Source organism: Periplaneta americana, chromosome 6, assembly GCF_040183065.1.
Source record: "Periplaneta americana isolate PAMFEO1 chromosome 6, P.americana_PAMFEO1_priV1, whole genome shotgun sequence".
NCBI lineage: Eukaryota > Metazoa > Arthropoda > Insecta > Blattodea > Blattidae > Periplaneta > Periplaneta americana.
Window position 1 is genome coordinate 60,888,878 of NC_091122.1, and position 15,497 is coordinate 60,904,374.

Here is a 15,497-nt window from a genome sequence, read left to right on the forward strand (position 1 = left end):
TTTTATTGTTCAGTCTGTCAAAAGATAAATTTGTCTATATTCCCGTTCTAGAGAATAAATTATTACAGTGACACCATAAAAATACATTTAAGAAGTGTTTCCTTTGGCTCTGTCAATGTTGGAGAAAGGAGATAGTTTTATACATCTTGATTTCTAATGCCAGGCTTTTGACAATAAAGTCAGTGGAAGAGGTCAAATGACTTTATTGTCAAATGCCTGGCATTAGAAAACAACAACAATATCTTGATTACACAACTTTTAACACTATATCACTTCGGAAAACGTATTATGTGTCTTTCTTGTGTTAAATTTTACATTACCTCGTTAACATGTTTCAGCCTGCTGTCGACCATCTTCAGAACTGATTGTTACTGGTCTTGGCTTTTTTTTTTTGTTAACCACACCTACAGAGACATCAACACAGACATGGAAATTCTACACATTCAACCAAAAAGCCAAAAACTAAACACACTAGAACAATACGAAATATATAGACACACAAAAAAACACCCAAATGAAATTCTCAACACACAGCTCAATTTCAGAACACACACACTTTTTGACTCCTCATTACCCTAAACAAACACACCCCCACAGGAAGCACAAACAAAAGGCGCCAAGACCAGCAACAACCAGTTCTGAAGATGGCCGATAGCAGACTGAAATATGTTAACTAGGTAATGTAAAATTTAACACAAGAAAGACACAGTGTGTTTTCTGAAGATAGTTTTAGTTGAAGGAAAGTATTCCAACAGGAGAGTATTGATAAAAAAATTACCTTTGTTTTCTGTAGTAAGACATGTTATACTGTGAAGTACAAGGGATTTGTATTTTTTTAAATATCATTTCATTGTTTTGTTGATGTTCTTAACAAATGAATTTCATGGACTTATTTTGTTCTTAATACATAGGAGATAAAAGACGTAGAGATGCAAATTTTGAATACTGTGCATTTGAGACGAGGATTTGTATTTATATTTACCGGAAATGCATTGCACCTGTGATGTGATTAATTTTCACAAATTTAACTTTCAACCTGATATGCACAATCTTCGCTGTATTAAGAAAGTAACATTCTAATTTTGTACAAATAATGCATTTGTTTCCTATTGTTTTGTTACACGTATACAAGCTTTAATGTAATCAAATATATCAATTTAATGTACTACCATAAGTAATGGCAAATATTACATCCAATAGCACTGAATTGTAATAGAACCTCAAATAAAATTTCATGTTAGTTGTTTCATTATAATTTATTGTATGTAAGTATCAGTATGCCTCATTATATTTACAATTCTATGACAATGAATTAGAAGTGGAACAACATTTTATGTCTAATATGTTTCTTATTGTATGTTTTAGGTTTACATTAAAGATTTTTCGAACACATGTGCTTTATACGGCGTTACCTGGGCAATTTCTCATTAGATTCTTTATGTCCTTCTCTGCATGTTCATATTCCATTTCCATTCAAGACAGTATTTGAATTTTTCTTCCCCTCCCCGACAGTGTATTTTTACATTAAATTGGATTAGAAAGCAAAAAATGTACGTCGTAAGTTTGGTTAATAAGGTTTATAAATTACATTCCATAGGATATAGATTTTAGTTTCTCTAAAAAGTAGTTTACTGATAGATGTAATTTTTAAATACATAAAAATATTTAATTTCAGTTTAAAGAAAATAATGTTGTAACCTCTGAAACTTTGTGAGGATATGATAATGTAATGGAAAATGGATATTATTACTCAAGTGTATAGAGGTTTTTTCCATATCAGGAATTTATATTGTAAATTATTTTTAAAGAAAATCTTGGAACAGTAATACAGTGCGCAAGTCTATGCATAATGTTTAAAATCTTTTTCGCAATTTACTATAAAAAATTGTTTTCTAAAGTTAAATAATGTAATTCTTCACTTCTTTAAACCAGTACTTGCAAGTTCAAAATATAAAGAGACAATGTAAAATTTCTACAGTATTTCATAACTTCATGTAAGTGTGATATGCATCATATTCTAAACATAAAGTTTTATTTTACAAATATTTTGTGTTCTCTTATTGATCTGATCCAACCTCCAGGTATCATTTTGTCTCATTTAACTGCAAAATCGTTCCATTCTATTAATTACAGAATTGATAATTATTAACTGAATTTATGTTTAATGACGTGAATAAAATAAACTGATTATACCTCTTTTTGAACACACTAATATAAATATGGTTTTCTGGAAACTAACATTAAGTATAATGTTCTTTGACGAACATTAAAGAAAAGAGAGAAATTATTATTGATCCTGTAAGTTTTGGTTTAAAGTGGTTTTCTGTACGTAAACAATATATAATTAAATGTAACTGTAGACTAAAAAAATAAAAATGGTTTAGATGACGAACCATTAGATAATTAATATAGAAAATTCATCATTTATGCTCCTGTAACAAGGAAACAGTTAACAGTTGAAGCATTGAGCCGAATAACAGTATATCTGCTAACTTTGCAGGAGGACCAAAAATGTTACATAGTAATTTCACTCATAAATTTACTATCGGACAGGCAACATAGACCATTATTCCATCAGTATGTTTTGTATACTCAGCAAAGTATATGATTATATGTTATTGAAAGTCATATTACACATCATAGAAGTTTGTAACATTTTTAACTCCACAGAAATGCTACTGGGAAATACTGACAAACAGTTTTATACAATCAGAATATTATGAAATATACAAAATCAATAAAAAGGTTAAATTATGAAGAAAATGATTACGACATTCATTTTTAAATGATATCTATACTAATAATAAATCTGTAGCGGAAATTTTTCTGGTAATTTTCGCTTTTCCAAAAATAATTGGTCCTAACATGTATATTTAACCATCCTGAAACCGAAAATCGCTTTTTTTTTAATTTCTGTCTGTCTGTCTGGATGTTTGTTACCTTTTCACGCGATAATGGCTGAACTGATTTATATGAAAATTGGAATATAAATTAAGTTCGTTTTAACTTAGATTTTAGGATATATAGCATTCAAAATACCTTATTTAAAAGGGGGCTTATAAGGGGGGTTGAATTAAATAAATCGAAATATCTCCCTTATTATTAATTTTCATGAAAAGTGTTACATAACAAAGGTTTCTTTAAAAATGATTCCCGATAAGTTTTATTCTACACAAAATTTTGATAGGACTGATATTTAATGAGGTAAAAGGGTTTTAAAATTAAGATAACAATGCCACCTAAGGCGCTGTAATGAAATAAAAACAAGTGACTTCGTCTATAAGGGGCCTTGGACAACAACAATCGAAAGCTATTAAGCATAGCCTACGGAGAATGTTTCTGTGTTTGTATGAAGTAATATCGGAAGCTAATTAATTACTAAATGATATGTCAATCTTCATTAAACTATGGCTGCATGTAATAACAATTAAGAAACATATTAAAGGAATTGTCATTGCACCAAATGAGTGGTCTCTGGACCAAAATGATCGCATTTTAATATTTTAAATACAATTTAAATTAAGTAACATATTAAACGATTTATCCTTCTATCAAACACGTATGTTCCGTGGATCAAACGTCGTATTTTAATTATGTAATTACTTTATATTTATTTGTAACAAGTGCAGCAGAGCGCACGGGTACGGCTAGTATATTAATATGAATTAACACCATGTAATTTATTAAAGTTACACTCAATATCATATTATGAATAAACATGCAATATTGATCAAATAATAACACTGTTATTAGAAAATAACTGCAGTATTGAGATGTAGGGACACCATTAAATTAATGAAAGTTGTAACAATAACAAACGAATTAAAAAAAATAAATATTACAGTTGAGAAATTGTTGGGGGATGGTATTTGAACCCCTGTCCCGAATATTCAGTATCCATTCCAACAGATTGCTTATCGGTTAAGTATAAATTTTATTAATAATTAAGACAATAACAATCACAGTTGTTAACTGCTGACTGTAAAAGAGTAATACATTTTTAACAGCCCCTTTCTGACATAAGAGTAAGCTGTGAGCACATCTCCTTACAAGAATTTCCACAAATCTGTTCCTGAAACGAAATACCTTGATAAAATTCTAAGATAAACTATAGTGGCAAACACAACATAGACCAACTAATACTAGGTAAAGTGTAAATTAAAATACAACTAATGTTGTTTACCAATGCTAAGGATCTTGGATTTCTTTCATCCTCCTGCGGGCGTCCCAGTAGTATTTGGTGGGCTGCAATGGTAAATCAGCATCTATTTTCTTTATTGCTGGACATTATAGCAAATAAATACAACTAATAAAATACTGCAAAAATAACAAGACAGGAACTTACATTATTTGGGGGATCTTTCGCACTAACTTGTGACTTCGTCTTCCTTGTTGTATACTCAAGAGTACTATCTCTCAGCGACTTTCGTGACATATCTTTCCACTTATTAATATTAATTTGTCTGGATCCTTTATTTTTTAGATTTATTTAGCTGGTCAATATAGACCGTAGAAATCGTCACTGTCTTGCAGTCGTTCACTTTACATAATAAAGCAACCCGGGGCGGACGCAGAATTTTGTTTCGGGGAGGGATTTGAGGAGATAGTAAAAATGGAGTAATGAGAAATAAGTGTATATACTCACAATTTGTTTCCGAGTCACAAATATTTACAAGTTGACCTGAGTAGCGTAGTCGGTATAGCCTTCTGTGCTCAAAGTTGCGGGTTCTACCCCAAACCAGCTCGATGGCATTTAAGTGTGTTTAAATGTGACGGGCCTCATATCAGTCGATTTACTGGCATGTAAAAGAAGTCCTGAGGGAAAAAATTCCGGCACACCGGCAACGCTGATATAACCTCGGCAATTGCGAGCGTTGTTAAATAAACCATAATTTTTTTTATTCTAACATTTACAATGACTGCAATACAAAAACAATGACAGAATGACATTTACAGAAGAAGGCGATGAGGCTTCTTAGACATTTCATCCAGTACTTCATGAGCTTTTATTTGTACATTTTTATGTATATACATCAAGGCCAGTCCATTTAATCTATCTGCTCCCATCATGCTCCTCAAGTAAGTCTTCAAATACCGCAAAGTTGAGAACGATAGTTCTGGTGTTGCTGTAGTTACAGGCAATGTGCAGAAAAGTTTCAGCGCCTTGTGAGTACAGGGAAAAATAATTTCATTGCACCTGTTCAAAGATGATATAAAATCAGTAGGTATTAGCTGAAGATTTTTCTGATCAAAGAAATTTCTTCTCCGCATCCTCAATTCATTGAAGAAAGACTCTGGTGATGCATCAACATCATTGGGCCACTGATTTACTACAGCCTGAACAGCAGTTTCTAAATCTTCATCTGACGCTCGCACTATGTTTTTAGGCAGCAAAGTTTGTATGGACTTTAGGATTCCCTTATGATTTAAAAACCTGTTCTTGAGCTGACTAATGAAATAGTCTAAGAAGGGAAGGAAAATTAAAAGCCTAAAATACTCTTCATGACTCTCTGTCTTGAAGTAAGAACTCTGTGTTTGTCTTCCTGCAATTCTTGGAATTTAACAAAGAGAATTTACGTGGAAAACTCTCTAATTCCTATGTACATTCACGAATTAAAATTAATATTAGTTTTGTTTCTTGTTTCGTATTTTTCTCAAAATTTCGGGAGGGGATATATCCCCTTAATCCCCCCCCCTTGCAGCCGCCCCTGAGAGTAACCAATACATGATACACAGAGTTCAAATACCCAGTATTCGTAAAGAGAACAAACTCCCATGCATTAACTCCCGATATGATGTAAACAACTGGCTATGCTAGAAGTGACTAGTGACATAGATCGTTGTTCCAACCAAGAAATACGTGGTTATAACCCTCTGATACAATATTGAAAAACAATTTTTGTGACAGCTGTGTAAGACTATACATTACAGAGCATTATTCCATTAAAAATTCGATTTCGAAAAATTGTAACATAGACTGTTATTCGGCCCAACGCTTCAGTTATATAGTTGTTTTTTTTTTTTTCTTTTGATACTGTAATGAAAATTGGCACTGTGGTGAGTGTGTTTTATGTATAACAATGTAACACTTTGGTTATCAGTATGTATTGCATTTAATACGACTTTCAGTAGCAACATTTTAATTTATTAATAATTTCTGGTGTATAACAGAGAATATCTTGATTTCAAATAATAGAGTCTTAAATTACTGGTCTGATTGGAATCAACATAGGCTTGCATTAAATATAAAATATGAAACTCTTGTCAGAAATAATGTATACATAAGCTCAAGTGTCATTAAAAGTGTTGTTGAAACTGTTAATGTTTCACTTGTTTTTCCTTTGTAAGCCAAATTCTGGGATCAGTTTTAATATATGAGAGTGTACCTTAATAATTTGCATAGAGTTAAAGTTGAAAGAAAATTGTTGTATCCAATAAAAGCATTTTAGAATGTTTTGAATAAGCAGATATGGAATCACGACTTTATGGTGAATGAATGAGAGTATAATCCAGTACTGATGCTTAGCCATACCTACCACAAATGTTTTCTACTATTACGTCAGATGTTTGTGATAGTTAACATATCCAGATATGAAGGATTGAATAACAAAAGTAGTCATCTTTCAGAAATCTAGCGAGTTGAAACTTTACAAGTACGATGATGTAGTTTATTTTCATTGTTCTTAGGCCGATGTCTCCTACTGTACATGAAAGGAATTTCATGAATTAGATTAGAAAAAATGAAATTGAATGCTGGTGGTACTAAAACTTCATGTTATTGAATTGTTGTCATGAAATTTCTAGATCGAGAAGTAGAATCTTAGCAACGATATTGAAATGAAGATTAACCTCGAAATAAACATCTTTCACCTCAGTAATCAACGATTCTGTTATATTGAAAATTTCCTCTACATAGGCCTACATAGAAGACTTTTAAGTCAAACACACCACATTTGAGAAAACATTGGCGTACACTATGCAAACATTTTCAGCTATTCGTATTGAAATTGTAAGAATGCCCTCTCCTTCTCCTCCTTTCTCCTCTTCTTACTCCTCCTTCTTTATAATGAATAAACTATGAAGTGGTACCTTATGTATTTCAGTTTTTGTACAGTACAGCCTCTTTGACTACAGTCTATATGAAAAATTTAATTGGTTTTTCATTGCTAATATTTTTACTTGTAGAGATGAATGATATGCAATTATCTATTATGAAATTGGAAACCGTAGTAATATTCATAATGGAGTTTACCCGATCTTGTCCACTTGTTTTTAAAGTAACTGGTCATATATATATTTTTTTACATCTTTATTGTGTAATTTCATACTTCATGTTGTTCAAGACTACGAAAATAATATATTATCAATTAATTAAAGTATTTCATTATTAATAATCCTTCTGAAAATTATCATAAAATAATTCGTAACTACTCAAATCCAGTATTTGGAAGTGTATTTTTTTGTTAGTGATTGAGAAGTAATTCACATTAATGTAGAATTAAAGTCAACCAGAACTTAATGTACTCTTCATACATATATATATATATATATATATATATATATATATATATATATATATATATATATATGTATATATAGTTAACCATCTGAAGCACTCTGATACTCGATAACTGAAGTTCAAGAGCATTATTGATGTCTTATTTCTTCTCATATTACTAAATAGGTAAGGTAAGTGCAGAATTAATATACAGTAGAACCCCGATTTTCCGTCACCCTATTAACTGATTACCGAATTATCCGACTATCTTTCTCTCGCTCTCTTCTTTTTTTGCTACAGACACACATAATATAGTCTATCTTCTTCATATGTATGAAGAACTACTATACTTATATTAGTACCAGTACGTATTTTTTCTAGAGAGTGTTATTGTAAACCTTGACACTTACACAGTATGATCTGCTGTTCGACTTGCTGTACTATACAACGTCTATATAAAATTTATTTCATGAGTGTCAAAAGAAAAAGTGTTGTGCTAAGTACCGAAAAAAAAAAACGCAAATAATTGAGTGGTCTGGGGAAAGAGAAACTGTGTCTCGTCTCGCATCAAAGTACGAGATTAGTGTTGCAACTGTGCGCGATTTAATATAAATCAACAATAAAGTGTATAAAGTACGTACATCTACAACACGAGATCTGTATTACTCCTATGTTTCTGCTGACAGCCATTACAAGGAATTTCCTTGCCCCTTAAAAATCCGTCGTTGACAAGCAGGCTTGAATGAGTGAACTTCTGATTCACTACCTAGCATCTTAAACACAAGAGCAGGGAGGAAATTAAGAAATGCAAGTATTATTCACTTAATTTACGAAAATATTTCATGGTACGGATTATCCGATTTTTTTGATTAACCATTCAGTCCACCCCCTTCATTACAACGGATAATAGAGGTTCTACTGTAATGCAATTCAGTTTTCTTAATTGAATCAGTTATTTGGAAAAGGCCACATCTACACTTTTTTTTTCAGAAATTCAGTTCTTGGTACCAATCGACTCAGTAATGGCAGACATATTATGTGCGAAAACGCCATCTCTAGCATGAAGCGTTACTGCTGAAACCTACATGGTATCCTACCAATTGGTTTGAGAAGGCCACTGTGAGCTTTTTCAACAGAATGCACTGCAATAAGACTTCATTGGAGCCACTCATCTCATCAATATTGTTGAATTGGCGGCAAGAAAATCTTCTGGAGTAAGACCAAACTTGCCTTCATCTATAGTATACTCAGGCAAGCTCCTCATTAATGACAAAAAAATGAACGACATTAAGAAATTGGTTTGTTACTTCCCTAGTGAAAAAAGTATTCTATGAAGATATCTTATCTTGGCCAACAACTGCTAATGTTGAATCACTAGAAGAAGACTTCTAGATGTGAAAAACTAAAAAGTTAGAAAATATTGAATGACTACTGACTTCACAAAATGTAAGAAGAGGATATAAGAAATTCAACATCCTGTTTGCATCTCTATATTGTCATACTTATTTTTCTATTATGTTAATATGGTCATTATATTAATGTTAGTGAATATTCCGTTTATTTAAAAAGACAAATACTTTATGCATACTAATGTATTTGTAAGTACTACTCATATTCTGGTATCATAAATTAAAAAACTATATTATACTTATTTGTTCTAAGTACTCATTGTCATCCTTATTATGGTATTATTATAAAATATGTATTTTAATATCTATTTATGAAAAATATTATTTCTGTCTCATTATGTTCGAGCAGATAACATTGTTTTTAGTCCTCAATGTAAATTTTTTTCGGAAAAAACCACATCTCCAAGATACATATATGTTTACATAATTAAGAGGTTATACACTTAAAAAACTTTTAATACATAAAAACCAATTCATATTAGTCACTTTTTATATTAGTAATCTCAGTTTATGTATGGGTAATGTGAATTATGAAAAATACAATTTTTTGTCCTGTAAAATTTGATTTTATGGAGAAGTGGTCTTTGCCAAATGACCGATTCAATTGTATTTTTATATGTAAATACGGTAAAAATTAAACAAAGCTGATTTCACTAAGTTCATTATAGAGGAACTACTTTCTTCAGGATAAAAGTTCTGAAAGTTTTAGAATCATTGATCTTAATATTCTAAATTGAAGGTTTATTTTCTGTGTGAAAGAGAAATTTCACTTTAAACATTGCATTTCATATGTGCACACGTCCACTGCTAGAAATATTATTATAATAAAAGTGGTTCCCATATTTTTACGGCCAAGAATTATTTCGTGAAAATATATTCTGTAATGTTTAATCTGCCATTGTATTTTTATTTTAAATTATATTTTTCTACCTACTGTAACACATATTTATGGACTATTGTCGAGTAAATTCACATGTGCTGCAGACTGTGTGATAAAACTAGCTGACAGAGTATTAAACTACACATTTGTAAAATTTAATTGGGCCAGTAGTTGTAACATTTATGGAATAAACTATCATACATATATTTCAAACTACTGTACAACTCAATGTTACAGACAAAAAAAAAAGTTAACACAATAGACATTGCACATTCTAAAATATTCTTTACAGAAAATTGAAGAAAATAGAAGTGGTTGTTGAAAAAGACAAAAAGAAAAAAAATGTTGGAAAAATAATAAAAAAAATTTGCTGAAGGCCAATGTAATGATATAGAAATGCGTTATTTTTACTTTAAAACCAGTACTCTTCCTTCACAAGCAAGACACAATTTAAAGTTCGTACTTGAATGCCTAATACTATTATCATATAAATCTTCATGTCATAAGAATGAACAACAAACCCGAAAGAGAATTTTCAGTGAAGGCTAGGTGTCCGATTTTTTACTATCATAATACTTTCACATATGATCTCTTTAAACAAACTGTGTTACATGGCCAATATATTGTAAGTCATAACATGGCATCTTTGTCATCGCCAAATAAAGAATGATAGATATAGATTCTCTCACTTTTCGTCTCTTTGCAGACACTGTAAAACTACCTATGTTTACTAGAAAGTGCAAAATTTCAAGTATCACAAACATTTTTCTGAAATTATTATTTTGATAAAATGGAAAGAATATTGTATGTTATTTCAAAGTGTAATGCATTCATCATTCTTGTTATTTCAGATAATGATACCAGATTGTGGACTCATTTTACTGTACTTTGGACCTTCATAGGATTCTGTAGTCTATAGATTGGGAACTACTGATTCAGAATAGTGTTAAGACACTTTCTGAATTGAATTTATTAAACTCACTTCAGTATACTCAGTAATTAAGCAAGATGTAAAACAACATTGTAGGCCTATATAGTAGTGTAAGATTATAAGTAATATTTTTTATGAAATCAATTCAGAGTGGCATAGTATACATAATTTTCTTAAGAATTGCGTGTCCTTTTTCCCTATGATATCCACTATTCCAAATCATAAACGAATAATTCTAAGGTGCGCGGTAAAAAGAGCGTAAGTCAGACATTGAGTTATGACCTCAATGTGAATACAAAAAATACATTTCTTCACATGATATAAAGGGCATATATCTATCTTCCATAAAGATGTAGCGTATCAGATTTCGAGCCATCATAATGATATTAGTCCTCATTTCAAACTTTGCTTTTGTCTACTCAGAACTTGCAATGTATGACTTATGCCCTTTTTACCACGCACCATAGAATTATTATCCTAAGAGGGCTGGCCATAGATTGAAATATAAAATTATAATACCTTCATCTTTTCAAATTATACAAATTTTGAATCAATTGCGTAAACAAGTAATAAAAAATTAAATAACCTTAATCATTTAGGAATAAATTACAATAATTTTCCATTACAAATGTTAATCTTCATTGAACTCTGATAAATAAATATTTTTAACAATAAATCACAATAATGTTTCCTATGCAACAAAGAAAATTGTAAAGGCCAAAAATAGAAAATAATATTGCTATATTACAGTAGCCTGTTTATAAAAATGTGTGTTGCTGTTTAGGTGAAATTAGTTAATGGTATTATAAAATTAAAATTATTGCAATACATAGAGCTGAAAAAATTTTCTGTAAGAAGAGTAAGAAAACAGTACCGGTACACATAGTTTTATGAAATTGAGTGTGAACTAGAAAAGTGATCAAATCCATGTGCTGTTAAATTACAAATTATTATAAAAGAATGAAAAGCAAAATGCTTAGTGCCAGATAGAAGTGCCAACTTATAATAATACCGGTAATAGTAACAATAATATTAGTAATCATTAGACAGTGAATGTCTCAATATATAGGTAGCCTATATTTAAAAATAGGAATTTTGAGAATTGCATACAATGCCCATCTAGCAAGTAAAATATTCTTAGTTTGCTTAAAAATAAATTTAGACTCATGGAATAAGATGTTTGAAAGATTCTATGAATACTCTTAGTAAGAAATTCATACACTTGTGATAATAATGTGCAATTTGGAAATTGTGATTAACTTCACTATCTGCAGGACGTATTAGTTTTATACACTTGTTTTTATTTACTAGCTTTGTGATTGTATGTTATTGTATTTTTTGGTATAATAACTCGACAAAAAGTTGTTTATGCTAGTATGGCTGTGATTTTTATCTGTAATCTGACGATTCATTGTTGGATATTTTATTACAAAAATGTTTTAAAATAGTGGCACTTAATGTGATTTACATATATGAACATTACATTTTGTATAAATTTAAGATTAATTTTGTATAGCATATTATTTTGTTGTAATGGATGGAACAAAACAAGATTATGTTAAAGAAATTTAGTAGCTGAAAATTTTAAAATTTAAACAGGTGTGTTTATATATACTGTATTTTGTAATCTCAAGTTTTTTTAACGTAAAAATACTGGGAAAAATTATATTGCGGGAAAGGTGTTACTACACAGAGACAGTATGTGACAAATATAAGAATTTTGATCTTGCAAACAACATCTTAGCATTCAGAGTGTGTTTCACTTTTCATTCTATATTTATGTTATTGGCAATTATCATGTTTCTTCAGTCAGTCACAGAAAGAAATTAGTAAGTTACATATGTAAACATTAAAAGAAAGAATCAACGTAATGTAGTCTCGTAAGTTGTTTTTTTTTTTCCGTTGCTGATACAGATCTAATGCTTGAGAATGAACTTTAAAACAGATTTATGAATACTGGTATGGTGCATCTCTTTCAACAATCTGATTTAATCCTTAATTATTTTCATTTTCATGTAGCTGATTTCAACAAAGAAATCATTTAATTTATAGTAATTAAAAATAAATTATTATTTTCTGTTTTTGTGATATTTAAAGTGAACAGTTCTGATGTAAATAACTCTAATTAAATATACATTTGCTTTTAGATAGATTACAGTATATTTATTTTCATATAGGTCTAAGAATTAAGAATGCATAAGAATTGACGCGAAAGTAATAAAAAAATCTACATAACTATATATTAACTAACTAATAGAAAAGAATTTTTAGTTTTCAACATTGTATTGGAAATGAATATTAATACTTTGTTTTTATATTTCGAATGTCAGTTCATTTCCAGTAGCAATAACCAGTTATTTTCTACATTCCTTCTTTTATTTCTATAGTCGAACAGTTCTTAGGCTCTATATTAGTGTTTATTTGCAGTCGACGACAATGATGATGATGATGATGATGATGATGATGATGATGATGATGATGATGATGATATCTGAAAGGGTGTTATCTAAAATATTTTGCTTCTCTATTGTTGGTCATTGATCAGTTTAAAAAAATTGTCTTAACTCTGGAGCTGTTAGTGATTTGAATAATTAGTGCCTAAGCATAAATTTGGACATGTAACTTTATTAAAATATCATCACAGTTAAATTCCTTAGGGTTAAACAACTCAATTTGGTGATACTGATGTTTGTGACAAACAACACACGTACTCTGTATACTATTACAAATTGTTGATTTAAGTCACCCTTGGTAGCGTAGTTGGTATAGCGCTGGCCTTCTACGCTCGAGGTTGCGGGTTCGATCCCGGCCAAGATCGATGGCATTTAAGTGTGTTTAAATGCGACAGGCTCATGTCAGTAAATTTACTGGCATGTAAAAGAGCTCCTGCAGGACAAAATTCCGGCACACCAGCGACACTGGTGTAACCTCTGCAGTTGCGAGCGTCGTTAAATAAATTGTAATTAAAAATTTTTTGTTAACTTAATGTTTCTTGTTTAATTTTTGTAAGATTCTTCACCAAAGATATTTAGTATTTGTTAATTATTATTTCTGTTCTCATCTGAGCGCCATGGTATGGGAGACAACTTAAGTCACATCATTATGAGGTATAGTGAATATGTTAAACTGTTCCCTGATGCTACTAAATGTATAATTTGTTCCATCCTACATAACATCTTACTCCAGAAAGATCACCACATACTAATCTTGGAAGTGTACTCAGAAAGTAAATGCTTTATCTTCACTATTACCGGTATTAACATCAGAAGTCTTAGCAGTAACAATAGATACTTTAAACGTATATAAGAATAAAGACGTATTCTTACCTCAACATTTTACTGTGTATGTTATCATTTAATAAGTAAATAGGACTCTTTCAATTTTGTATATTAATCTAATTTCAGTTGTATCATGTTCAGTTTTTATTTTCATGTTTTCATGTATTTACCTATACAGTATAATTTAATTTCAATGGAAGGTCTGAAGTTTTCTGCACTGCTTTGACAAACTTAACGGCTAATTGTTTTATCTATGGTGGAATATATAATTTTTGTATCCGTCTTTGTCTATTTCATTTACTGTATTTGTGCACTGGATGAACACAGTCCTTTACACTTCTGTAAATAGGTATATGGCACGTAATCACGTGATAAAATGACTGAATAAATCAGAGCTTTATTGCAATTTAATTTATTTTTGCAATTTTAGGTGACTGTAAATGTTTTTATCAGCATCTTAATTATGAAACGTTTTCCTTGGTAATCTTGCCATTGCCACACTTTCCATTCACATTAAGATTCATGTGTCGAAAGCCAGCCAAAAACAATGGATTTTTACGGATGGAAAAAAATACCAAACAAGCGTCATTCAGTGCATATTTAAATCCAGGGATGCCATGTTTTTATGTCTAGCATGTTATGTTACAGAATCCTGTCCTTGAATTAGGAAACTATGCAAAATTACTGATCATTTCCTCACTCATGTTCTTTGCTTCACAGATATGTCTCTAAGGTTCTTATGGTACGGTTCTCAGATTAGGGGAATAAAGTGATTGTTAACATAATTCTACGTATATCATTAAAAATTTACAGGAAGAAAAGCAACTGTGTTAAGTATCTAATGTTAAAGTGGAAGGCACAATGGGTCTCTTGGCACTGAAGTGATTAGGGCTAATAACCTACTACTAGTTCCCAGATTAAGCCTGCATGGTGTATTTGGTCTCCAAATGAATTTCGATTATGTCATTCTGTTCTTATCTGTGTATTCACACTAAAATTTTCCAATGCAATGTTTCATTATTGAAGTGTGCTGTAACCATTTTATTTTTGTAATATACTGTAAACTGAATTGCTATAATATTTCTTTACAATTTGTAAGGTCCATGATTATATTCAACTGTATTCTGAGATACTCATGTTTGCTGACGTCATTCTGTTGTATTTCCATACATCGTCATTTCAAATTTTCAGGCCGTAACAGTTCTTTTGGGACTAGTATTTGACAGGATGATGATAATAATAATAATAATAATAATAATGTGACCTCCACGATCTCCAGATTTCAATCTGGCCGATTTTTGGTTGTGGGGTTACCTTAAAAAACGAGTTTTCCTGACACATCCAACAACCCTACTGCAATTGAAAGAGGCCATCTCGTAAGATATTGCCATTATTCCAAGACATTATCTGCAAAATGTTGTGCATGGTGTTGCAGACAGAATGCTGTACATTGAACAAGAGAACAGCAGACATCTTCCCAATGTTTTGTAAACTCCATTGT